Source organism: Octodon degus, unplaced genomic scaffold, assembly GCF_000260255.1.
Source record: "Octodon degus isolate 3935 unplaced genomic scaffold, OctDeg1.0 scaffold00053, whole genome shotgun sequence".
NCBI classification, from domain to species: Eukaryota; Metazoa; Chordata; class Mammalia; order Rodentia; family Octodontidae; genus Octodon; species Octodon degus.
In genome coordinates, this window is record NW_004524629.1 from 14,053,383 (window position 1) to 14,066,810 (window position 13,428).

A 13,428-nucleotide genomic window follows, 5' to 3' on the forward strand; every position below is an offset into this window, starting at 1 on the left:
CAGCTGCCTCTCAGCATGACTGGAAATGCTGACCAACACATGTATGTCATCAATCCAGGGAGGTTTGGGTTTAAAACAAAAATTCCTTATTGCAAATGACCAAGTCCTTAGGATTTTTCCTTAAAGCTACTAGAAGATGAGGAAGACCACACACACTATGTTTAGTCATTAGAATAAATCTGCAGACAGCCAGTTTGTTCTAGGATGTTCTAGGAAGGGCCACCATGCATTTCAGATCCAATTTACCACGAAATCCAGCCACAGGACAACCAGATATTTAGACAATACAGTCAGTGCAAAATTCATTTGGATAAATCAGCACTTTGATGAGACTGACCATACTGGAAAATATGAACAGAATTTGAAAATAGAAGGTAAGGTCTATTTACTAAAGTTGGTTTAGTAAAGTGACATGAGAAAAGCTGTGTCAAGCACTTCCTGTGTATCCTTTCCTTTTCTCACAGACAGACAACCTGAAGATTATTTTGAAAACCAGGTTAAACTGCATGGAGTAAAAGAGTGCTTGTTCTAGGTAAAAGACTTCAAGATAACTTACAGGCAGGTTTAATTTTATTAGTAAAAGTCACAAGTAGGAAAAGGCTTACTGGCTGACTCTGACCTGTGTGCTTTTAAAAATTTCTATTAATATGTTAATGTGAAAAAATACTAAGCATATTTTTTTTTTGCTTCCAATTTTGAGTCTTCCAGCAACAGTTGGTAAAATCAACAAAATACTAAACAAAACCCAGAAAACTCAGTCAGTTCCTTCCAGTCCTCTGCCTTGTTTATTTCTTGAATTTGACTCCCTTTAGCTGAGGACAATATGTTGGTCAAAGACAGATTTTCGCTGCTCCTGAAGTTGAAGGTTCCAGCATTGCTGGGCGTACTCTATCTTGTGCAGAACGTTAGGTCGACTGCAGGAGCGAGCCAGGACATCATGAGCATTTGCAAAAGGCTGGTGATCCCCCACATCATCGTTGCTCTGTATCAACTGTGAGTGTCGAAAGAGGTGCTGCTTCGGTACAGGCTCAACTAGGGTAAGATATACCATGTACAGCAGTAGGAGACCCAAAATAGACCTTGATTGTGAGAGAGTTTCTTTCCTCATATTTGCTCTCACAGCAGAGACAGTACTCTTCTACGTCAGGTCCAAGCACTGTCATGGGATCCACAATGTGAAGACCATCGCAATCTTCTTGGGATATGTTCTTATTATAAATATGCCTAGGATTCTCTTTATAAGGAGGACAGATACATTTACATCGGACATCCTCAAACTTGGTGGCTGCTGTCAGCTGCACCAGCATGGAGAGCACCAGGCAGGACAAGTTGAGCATGATCTCTTAAACTTTTTTTTCCTTGTATTTTAGGGAAGGGTCTACAGGGTGTACAGGGTCTCACTACTAGATTGGACTAGTAGTAATCTGCCTGTTTACAGCCTCCCAAGAGCTGGGATTACAGGCGCATGCCACCACGCCCAGTCTTAATCTCCATCTCAGTGTGCCCTGGGAGGCCGGGTCAACACAGCAGGCCCAGGGATTGAACCCCTCTGCTCCTGAGCCTGCTTGCAGGTGCTTTCATCTGCTGAGCTATTTGGCTGACCCCATCTCTTAAATTTGTGGAGGACCACTTGAGCAACTTTCCTTAAAAGAAGAGCAATTGTCTCCATTTTGGCTGTGCCTGACCCTGTTTCCATGTATTGATATGTAAAGAGCTGGCTAGGACTTTGCCTTATCCCTTCAATTGGCTTTAAGCAATACATATTGGTCTAGCCAAGGTGCTGCTAGTGGTAGTCTTTAAAGATGGCATAAACATGTTTCCCTAATAACCCCCACCCGCTGCTCTTTAATATGAGTCAGGTCTAGACAGGACAAAGAGCCAATGGTCCATGCTGTTGGCTGGGATTGAGACTCGAAATAGAGGCTATGACTTCCTGGGGCTTAAAAGATTACACATCAGAGCTAAATCTCTGGACCTTATAACATTAAGATACCTCAAAACTATCTCAATTGTGTAATACGGATTACTCTCTGCATATCCTTCTCTGCATATTGCAGAGGTAAATACAGGCCTCTGATCTAGCCCAGCTCACAGTACTTATCTTCTTCCTGACATTCTCAGTCATTCATCCTCAAGTCACTCCTCCTTCATGATTGAATAAAACCCGGGTTTGGCCCAGGCCTTGGCTCTGCATAGCCATCACCCACCATGGCTGGATTTAGGACCTGTTGGGTCCTCATAATTATAAATATGTTTTAGTGTCTCTATTCTCATTGTGGGTTGTTCTGGAAGTGGTAGATTAAAATTAACTTGGCAGGATTCCAACAATTTATCCATGGGATTACAAAGAGAAATTTCCCAGACTGAGCCAAGGACCAGGAATGCCCTTCTATAAAATTCTATGACTATAAGTTACTAGAACTCCTGTGTAATACCAATTTTAAGGTTTTTTTTTTTTAAAAAAAACTTAACTACTTCCTTAAACATTTCCAATTCAATTATTCCAGTATCTTGATTCCAAAAAATCCTTCAAACCCATCAGGATCAATAAAAGATCTATCTGCCTACCATCAAATCACTCATGTTTTCACTTTCTTTGTTATTAAGGTTGACTTCTATGATCAAACATTATACTAACTGCCTTGCCTATACCCTCAGCTTCTTTCCACTTACACTATATTGTTTTTATTTATATTCAATCATCGTTAAATGCAATGTTATGTCTATTGTGTGCCTGTATTTGTTTAGTTGACATGATTGGAAAAAGTCACAGAACCATGCTGATTGGTCTCACTTTAGATTCATGATCATTAACCTTAAATGGGCTTGTAATGCCATCTAGTATTTATACTCCCACTTTATTGGACTTAGAGAACTATTTTATTCTTCCTCTTTCTCCTTCAACCTCCAACACTTCCTCCTTCATCTTCATTCTTAACTTATGACCCCACCTTCTCTTTTCCTAAGAAAACAAAGACAATACCTCAAAAGCTTTCCGAAGCAACACCACCTTTTTTGTCTTCTCTGTGTTGGTATACTCTATTTTCTCTCATTATTAGGAAAACTCTAAGTACTTCTGGATGAGACCAGGTTCTCACCTTGTATTATAAAGATTTTTTCCCTTCTTTCCCACTCAAAAATGTCCTTCAGCTGTTCTGATATCACATGTGTCATTATTTTTCCCATCTCTAATAGAATTTCTCTATAGTGAACAAGTATGTTGTTTTTTATTCTTCCAAAGTCCCAAATAAAAACTTTTCTCTTGATTTCACTTTTATTGCAGTCTGTAATCAATTTCTTTCTTTTTTATTTATTTAGTATAGCGTCTACAGGGTCTCATTACATAGTAATCCTCCAGTTTTAGCCTTCCAAGCACTGGGATTATAGGCCCATACCACCACACCCAGTCTCAATCTTGGCCTCAGCATAACTCAGGGGTGGGGCTGGCACAAGCTGGGGATCAAGCCCTGGTCCCTGCACCTGCCTAGGTAGGCCTTCAGTCTGTTGAGCTATCTGGCTAACCCCTGCAGATTGTAAGCAATTTATGTTCTCTTTCTACCAGAGATCTAAGAAAAAGATGTTCAAATACATGCTCTCCAATTCTTTTTTCCTATCTTTTTGAATATATTTCAAGTAAATTTTATATTTTCAATATTCCATAATCACTCCTGTCAATATAATCCATAATCTCAGGTCTTCATCTTGTGAGACTTTCAGCAGTACTTCCTTTCCCCAAAGACAATGCACACTACTGTTTTTTTCCAGCTACTTCACTGACTGCTATTTTTCATCCCTTTCTTATTATCTCTTACTTTATGCTCAGTCTTTGCACCTCTCTCTCATTTTCACATCTCTACTCATTGCCTTGGTGATCTGATCCAATATCATGTCTTTAAGTGCCATCTAAATACTGCTGGCTCACAAGTTAGTATATTGCTAATATTTATAGCACAGACCTTTCCCTTGAGTGCTTGATTGAAATATTCAGCTGAAAACTGACAGGCACCAAAACACCAACAGTTTAGAACTCTGTCCTCTCCTACCCTTCCTCCAAAATGTTCTCCTTCCTAAGTTTTGTTGTCATCATAACAACTCTATTCTTTTATTTTTGCATTAAGACATTATGGCTTAATTAATGTTTTTTATATTATTACATTTTCAATTATTGATAAATTATTTATCTCTTTCTTTTTTAATGTATTTGGTTGTTACAGGGTCTCACTACACACCTCGGACTCCTGGTGATCCTCCTGCTTTCAGCCTCCTCAGCACTGGGATTACAGGTGTGTGTCACTATACCCAGACTCTAGCTGTACAGTGCCACCCTGGGGGTGGGGCTGGCATGGCATGTGATGCCCAGGATTGAACTGGGGTCCCTGTACTTGCTTAAGCTTGCCTAAGCAGGTGCTTTAGTCTGCTGAGCTATCTTACCGGCCCCCATATTCCAGTCTTTCAAAGTAGGAGATTTTTAAGTTTTATTTGATCTGTTTATGATGAAAAATATAAGTTCTGGGAACCACAGTTTGGGAGGGCTACTTGTATCCATATACTTACCATGTGTAGGGCAGTAAAAGGTAAATGGCAGAGATATTGAGAGAAAGTAAAGCCTTGCTTTATGGAAAGTAGGTAGAGAAACTGAGCATGTATATTTTACCTGGAAAATAGAGAAATTGAAGCAGTTATACTTATTATATATTTTTAGAGTTTTTCATAATTGCCACACTTAGACTCTTCCTCTTCTTATTTAAATAAGTCATTAGGAATGCAAGGATGATTTCTTCTGGACCAGGTGGACTTGATAATCCAACATTAGAAAAATGTGATACTATTAGGTTTAAGCTATTTAGTCACTAAGAAAACAGAATTTTGAGATGTTTTATAGTCTTAATTATGGTATGTCCTGAGGAAATCTGAATGATTTTTGCTTTACTTTACAATATCTCTACTAGAATATAGAGCAAATTGATCACTGTAGTCTCTCTCTCTTTGTATCTCTCGTTCTCTGTATGTATGTGTGTGTGTGAGAGAGAGAGAGAGAGAGAGAGAGAGAGAGAGAGAGACAGACAGACAGAGAGACAGAGAGAGAAAGAGACAGAGAGACAGAGAATTATTATGTAGTACAGACTAAACTTGAACTCATTATGTAACCCAGCCTGGCCTTGAATTTATGATCCTTCTGCCTCAGCTTCCTGAGTGCTGCAATTACCGGCAGCACCACCACACTTAACTCATTCAATGTTTTAAAACAAAAAGTTTACTTCAATAGTATGATATTTCATCTGAGAAAGAAATTGGCAGGTATCTCATGGATATATATATATATATATATATATATATATATATATGCAGCAATTGGATCATGTGCAAAGAAGACCTCAGATAAAATTTTCTGTCCAGTCCTCTAAGACAAAGACTTCTGCTCATATGTGTAAAAATTTACAGAAGGGAATCTTTCTCTGAAGGCTGAAAATCAAGTGGGAGTGATATATGATGTCTGTCACTTACAAGCCTTCCACATACACTTTTAAAAATATATTTTAAAATTTTTGCTTTTATTTAATTTGGTACCACTAGGTGAAAGTTGTAGGGTGACAAATTTTGACTCCCTATAAAAACAATGTAATCATTTTCCAGGATATATTATCTCTAGAACAGTATTTCTCCATCTCAGTTGTATTTGAAATCACTATGGAATGCTAAAAAACCTGATTTCTGGGTCCTGCCTGCTGAGATTCTGATTTAGTTGATGTAAATTGTGAGCTCAGCGTGGAGACGTTTTTGAAGCTCCCACTGTTGTTCTATTTGGTAGCCAAGGTTGAAATCTACTTCTCTAGCTATTTCTTTCCTTTTTCCATTACAGGGATAGACAGGAGTGGGTGGGGATAGAGTTTCAAGTCAATGGTGGGTGAACATAGAGAGCATATGTTGAAATGATTTAAACATTAAACAGCTGATTGAAGTGGATGACCTCTTATTTCTTTGCTAACCTTGAAATTCTATCACTGTGTCTCTCCACCTCAGTGCACATACACCAAATCAAAGAAATACATACAAGGACACAAACTCCTCTCAGCCATATAAGACAGGATAATTTTGTTAATATTACTATATTCTTAGTTGATGCCTTTTTGGGTGGGTGAACTATGCTTATATACTGAGTGCTTTTCAGCGCACATGACACAGTTTTATTAGTTTACAATATACACAGCATTATTGAGTCAAAGTGATGCTATTAGCCCACTAAAAGAAGCATCTTAATTAGCTGTGAGGGCTTATTAATATACATTATGATGTTAATAGGGCACATGAATGTGCCAGAATAGGTGGTAAGGGACAGAAATTTAAGCCAAATTAAAAATCTGAAAGAGACTGCAGCACAAGGGAAATAAGTGCTCATTGCCACTAGTCTCAGCTATTTTTTTCTTTTTCAAGGTCAAACTGACAATTTTTCACAACTCCTACCCACAAATGCCCTTTCTGATTGATTGACTCTTACAGCTAGAAGCTCTCCTTACGCCCAGGAGGCAAGCTTGGTTTTTATGTTAAAAAAATTTAAATGCCAATGCGGAGAGAATAATGGGCTTCTGTTTATTTTTGTCTAAAGATCAAAACACCATGCAAATTCTAATGCAGTTAATTTTCATTTTGATCCAGGACTTTTAGAAAAGAAATTCAATGATTTAAAAAATAATATGCTGAGTAAATTGCTAATTATTCTTCCTGCACCATTGCTGGGTAGTGTTCTTCCAATTTTTCCTTCTCTCTCAATAAAGCATACACTCTGCTGTGGGAAAAGGAAGAAAACCTTTCCTTTACCAAATCTTTACCATTAGTGTTATAGAATGAAGAAAAATAAATCTAACGCTTATTTTTAACTACATAGGCCCTTTTTTCATGAATATTTTATCCTAAAATTAAACTATAGCTTAGAAAATCAGGAAAAATGCCCACAATTTTGTATGTAGAGATAGTGAGGGGTTTCCATGAATTCTTAATCTCCATGCTGATAAATATATATATATATATATATATATATATATATAGTTTCATAGAAGTGGGAAAATGCAATTAAGTGAAGAAGTTAGTTAGAAATTGGTAAGTAGGAGTTGTTAGTACGTTAAGAAGACAATCTTTCAAAGTCATAATTTGATTCTAATATTACATAATGTAATAACTGCCTTTCAAACTCTAATACTCTACAAGTATTCCCCCTTTTAGTTGTTTCATCTATTAGATATAGGCAGTAAATGTGTATTTTTTCTCTCGTGTCCAACAATACCTAAAGTGCAGTGTGGCATATAGAATTGACAAAATACAGGATTTGATCATATGTTGGCAGTCGCCAAGTAAGGGAAGGGAAAAGATCAAGAATCATTGCTGGGATTCTGGTGGGGCAATTTAGTTGTTTGGCATATTATTGTCTGAAATGAGGAGTAAGGATAATTTAGTTTAGTTCTCTTGTCATGGTGACACCATACCTGCAAGGAGGTAAGGTTTACTTTAGCTCACAGTTTTTAGAAGTTTCAAGCCACAGTCAGGTGGTCCTGAGGCAGAGTGGCATGACAAAGGGCATGGCAGAGGAGGCTTGCTTATGGCATGGTGGTCAGGAAGCAGAGAGAGTGAAGGGAAAGGGATAAACCCTTGTAGACCCTACCCCCAAGTGACCCAGCTCTTCTGACCAGGCTTCATCTCTGGTTACATTTAGCTGTAAACTCATCAGTAGACTAGTCCACTGATGCGTGTCATGCTTCCATGATCCAAACACCTTCTCAAAGCCCTACCCAAGAGTAAACAAGGCTTGGGGAATATACAGATATAAACCCTAACTACAATAAAATGGAGATAGCAACTAGAAAGGTGACTACAGTAGATCTGGAGCTCAGAAAGAGATCTGGATTAGAGTTGGAAATTTGAGTACCATTATCTGGTAGGTAGCACTTAAAGCCGTGGGATGAGGTGAATCAGAGGATCTAGGAATTAGAATGTACAGTGTAAAGAAAGGGGATTAGAATTAAACTTTGAGGCAATTCAACACGTGGAGGGGAAGAGAATCCAGAAATAGGTAGCTTAAATGTAAAACAACTAGGAGAGTGAATCATAGAATTCAGAGAAAAGATTACTTTATAAAGAGATAAGGTCAACTGTGTTGAACAGCTTTGGTAAACCAGATATAAAGCAAACTGAGAAGTGTTCATTGCCTTTAAACAAGTTGAGCATTTATGACCTTAGTAAGAGTAGTTGCATTATAGTGATAAGACTGGAAACTAGGATACTAGTTCAATATTAAAAAGGAATTGAGGGGGCCAGGGAGATGGCTCAGTGGAATAAGTGCTTGCCTTGCAAGCTCAGGGACACGGGTTCAATCCCCGGTTCCACAAAAAAAAAAAAAAAAAAAAATTGAGGAAATTTAAATAACTTCATGACACATGGCCATAAAGGGAAGTAGAGAGATAGAGTGGTAGCTGAAAAGAGATATGGGAGACAAGACATGTTTGTTTCATTTAAGATGGATGATAACTATTACATGTTTACAAAATTTGACGGTGGAAAGATGAGGACTTTTTCACTGAATAGTTTCTATTTTTCTTTATTCAAAGTCATCACTTTATTTCACAGGTGATCTTATTTTAGTTTTTGATCTTCAATAGTTTATTCTTTAGTTGGACTTTTCTAATTAAAAGTACTATGAAATCTAATTTGTTTATTTATTTCCTGCCACCTTTCTACTTTAAGTTTTCCCTTTACTATAAATGTTTTGAAATAGTAATTTAGGACAATTGCCAATTCTTGCTGATTTTCCAAGTAATTCTTAAATCCTTAGCTGTTGGAGAAGGAGAATGATCCAGTGAAGGAGGGAAAAAGACCCTAAAGGAGGAAAAGGAAAATGAGCATAGAGGCATGTTAAGGAAGATAGAGGAAAAGGTTCAAGAAGAGATAACACTAATCTCAGTTCACTAAGCTTTTCACTGAGGCAACTGTAAGGAATAATCTGTTATTCTTTAATCCAATCACAGGGCTCTGTTCATATTATAACTCTAACAGTGGTTTATAATGAGTTGTTTGCATTTCTGAAATCCCCCCATACCCAATTATTATTAGCTTTTCAAGTTACTCTTACTCCTCCTTTTCCTTCACTTTTCTGTGTATTCTCTTTTACTTTCTTTGCTTTTCTTCTTTTGTTTTTGTCTCCTTTAACATCAAGCATTGTACCTAGTGCCAAGAGAGTACATAATGCATGTTCACTAAATAAATGAAATATTTCATCTAATTCTTGGCTTAATTAAAATTTCAAAATAAGTCCTAAAATTTTAGCATGATGCATGAATACTGTGTACTAGTACTATATTCATTAACCTAGCACATATTTTATAAATTCCTTTTACATGCCAGACACTATTCTAAGTGCCAGGGATATAACTACAAGTAAAACAGACAAAGTTTATTTTGGTAAGCTGTTTTACAAATCATAAAATGGACCCTTATATTTATTTTTGTAATCAAAGGCTGTGGTCTTCGTTAAGTCTGATATATAGGAGAATAAAACCTACTCCTTAATATCTCTTTTGATTCCCACATCTTTTTCTCTTTCTTTCTTTCTTTCTTTCTTTCTTTCTTTCTTTCTTTCTTTCTTTCATGTATTTGGTATAGGGTCTCACTATGCAGCTTGGACTTGTATGATTCTCCTGTTTTCAGCTTCCCCTGTGCTGGGATTACAGGAGTATGCCACCATGCCTGGACTTGGTGGCACAGCTCAGTGAGCCTGGGGGCAAGGCTGGCATAACATGTGGTGCTGGGGGTCGAATCCTGGTTCCTGAGCTTGCCTAAGTAGGTGTTTAGTCGGCTGAGCTATCTCTCTAGCCCTTTATTCCCATATCTTGTGTTACACTTTTTTATAGCTATCACTTATGGTTTATCCAGCTTTCTTCCTTTCTTTCACTTTGGAGATCTCTGCAGGATTGATGAATTATAAGTATGATAATGTTTTAAAACTTATAGATCAGGGAACATATTCTCACAAAATATTTATTTTTTTTCTTCAAAAAGTAATTTACATTAAAATTCTTACAGTAACATAAAATTTAAATTACATTTAATTATACATATAATGAATAATCTTTATTATGAAATAGACACATTTAATTATACATATGAGTAACTTTCATTAAAATGCAGACAATTACATGAAGAGAAATAATTCAGAAAAGATACATATTTGTTGATAAAATAATTTCACTGTAATGGTTAAAATGATGACACATGCTTTGTTTGAGGAACCAGTTTAAGCCCTCAATAAGAATTGTTTATTGTTTCTATTTTTCCTCCATAATCTTTTGGCAAGTTTCTGAGTACTTCATGTGAATTATCAGGAAATATTTTGCAATGTCAATAGATATCAATAGCTATTCTAATCTCTGAAAGTTGTTAATTAGAAAAAAAGAAAAGAAGAAACAAGAACCAGAAGACTAACAATTCTCATAACTCTCTTCTATCCTGAAGTTTGAACAGAAAGATTAATTTCATGTATTTTCTTTCTATTTCAAAGAATATTTTCATACTACAAATTTCTAAATTCAAACTATTTCTAACCTGTAGATATTTTCCCTTTGTCCTAGTTTGCTAGCAAGATTTCATAAAGATGTGATTTAAGGCCATAGAATCCACTAAAAAGCACACAATATGACTGAGTTAATTACGTATTTTCCCATTCTAGAAGTCCCCAAATGAACCCAGCCATACTTGGGTTTGCAGATTTATGCAGATTTTCCTTCTAGATGACTAGATAATTAGTAACCTACACATTTCCAGCTATCTAACTTCAAATCCTAACAGCATTTCTCTAGGTTTCATATTATTTTGTTTGATTCAGTTAACTAACTTTTTTCTGATAATTCTATGACAATCATCAATATTCATATGAGACTTTTGATGCGGAAAAATAATAGTAGCTGATATTTATGGAGGGTTTCCTATGAACCTGGCAATTGGTTGAGGGCTACCATGAATTTTCTCAATTTTTCTAACAATTTATTGGGTTTGGTGAGTTTTCCTTTTTTAGGAAAGAAAATTGAAGCCCACAAATTTAAGCAACTTTGTTGCTGTCATGCACTGTAGAACAGGCAGGCTCAGGTCAATTCCTACTATTTCACAAAAGTAAAACCAGTTCTGAAAAACACACTTTTATATCCTTATTTCTTATAGGTTTTTCCATTCAAACTTAAAAACAGCATTGTGAAAAACAATAGTATTTCTTGAGGTCCTGGATTTTTTTTTTTGATGGTTTAAAAGAACTATAATGCAAAATATTTTAATAGGAACCATTCCAGATCAAGATATTTGACTTCCACAATTATAACACACTGGACAGAGATGTACTTAGAAAAAGAAAGCAAAGTAATATTTGTAGATTATTAAGAAAGACTATGGCTAAAGACAGTAGAGAATTGGGAGTAATGGTGAAGAAGGCATGAGGCTGAGAAATATTTTTTTTTTTTAACAGAGGAGATAAGAGGGAGAAAACCTCATAAATCACTTTGTTACTGAGAAAATATTTCTAACATTCTTCAGCTTGCCAAAGGCTAAGAGAACAATAATGTTCTGTCAGTCCAAGCTACCAGAAGAACTGCTTAGAGCAGAAAGCTTATCCTGCATGGCCAGAGAGGATCCTCTAAAGAATTTTCTTGTCTTAGTCTGGCATTGGATAGGCAAGTAGTCAGTCATCTTTTCCTATCCCTGACTGCTTTTGAAATTTTGTATTGGGAAAAGTTTGAGCTCTGATGGTATCCTTCCTTATTCTTTAAAACTGTAGTGTGCCATTTTTATCAGAGCTAATAATTAACGTGAGCTTTATAATATTTTAGCATCTTAATCTTTTGTTACCTATCACAAATAAATAATTTGGTAGTGGCATTATTGAATTTGTTATTGCTAACACAAAAACAAATATTAATTCCTACTTAAAACCGATGGAATCTTCATGAGTTACAAGGAGTTAAAGCATTAGGAAATCATGAAGCCTATGCCAAAAGGGACAATTCTCACTTATAACCATATTCCAAGCCAAACAAAGCATATAAATATTTGTAATAATTTTATCAGCTAGATGAGGGTAGCAAGGTCAAACAATCTATGGATCTTACTCTCAACTTTACTTTGAATAACAAATTCCAAGTGTGCACATCTATTTTCTTAATCTATAATTGTAAAAACTCTAACTGGCTTTATAAGTCTAATATTCCTTTACGATTTGATCATTTTCTTATGAAATTTTCTTTTGTAAATCAATGAATCATTTATTCCTTCAGTTTTCTGTTTTTCTTTATTCTTTCCTCTTTAAATAGCAATAAATACAATATAATCAAATTTTTTTTGGTAAAACTGAAGTTTGTGTTATCTCTTTTCAAACTATAAAATCAAAGTAATGGATTACTTTTTTTCTCACCTAAAACTTTTAGAGTTTCTTTCTCTAAACTGAAACCACAAGCACTCATGTTTTCCTTTGTTATGCTTATCTGTTTAGTTGATTATGCTTACTAATGTACCTTTTTAAAATTCTCTCTGAATTTTTCTTTTTTTTTTTTTTAAATGTATTTAGTACAGGGTCTAGAGGGTATACAGGGTCTCACTACACAGATCAGACTCATAGTGATCCTCCTGTTTTCAGCCTCCCAAGCACTGGGATTACAGGCACGTACCATCATGCCCAGTCTCAATCACTGTCTTAGTGAGCCCTGGGGATGGAGCTGGCAGGACACATGGGGGATTGAATCCCCATCCTTGTGTCTGCCTAAGGAGGCACTTCAATCTGCTGAACTATCTGGCTGGCCCTTCTCTCTGGATTTTGACAACATCTAAACAAAAAGAAGTTTAACTTCACAAAGAATTATTGTAGCATCAGTTCTCCGTAGAGACCCTGGCCCAGGGGATTAGTTAAGTGCCTCTGGGCATATCTGTGAGCAACATGCATACTACATTTGGACACAGGTCCTTTTTTCCCTGCTGCTGCCCTGCTCTGCTTACCAGCTGCCATGAAATAAGCAGCTCTGCTCTCCCATGCCCTTCTACCATGAAGTTCCTGCTTGGAGCCAGCTGACCATGTAACCTCTGAAACCATTTGTATAACCTTTGTATATTTTGGGTAATTGGTTTTAGGGATGAAATATTCATGGATAGAGTATACATTTGTAAAACTTCTAAAAACTAAAATTTAGAATGAAATATGAAGGCATATTATTTCGACATACCTCCTAAAACTACCAAATATTTAGTATAAAATATTTGGTATATTTAGTATAAAAGTATTTTACTCATTGTGTTCATAGTAATGCAAGATTAGAGATAAATATGAAGAATAACAAAATGATTAGATAAATTGTGAAATGATATCCATATAATTGAATATGGTATTGACATTCAAAATGGATGTGTCCA

General features: G+C 36.0%; 1 pseudogene; it reads right to left on the reverse strand.

Annotated features, from left to right (window-relative positions):
• Nucleotides 1-808: 808 nt before the first annotated feature.
• Nucleotides 809-1,337, reverse strand: LOC101590855 (annotated as a pseudogene).
• Nucleotides 1,338-13,428: the final 12,091 nt, after the last annotated feature.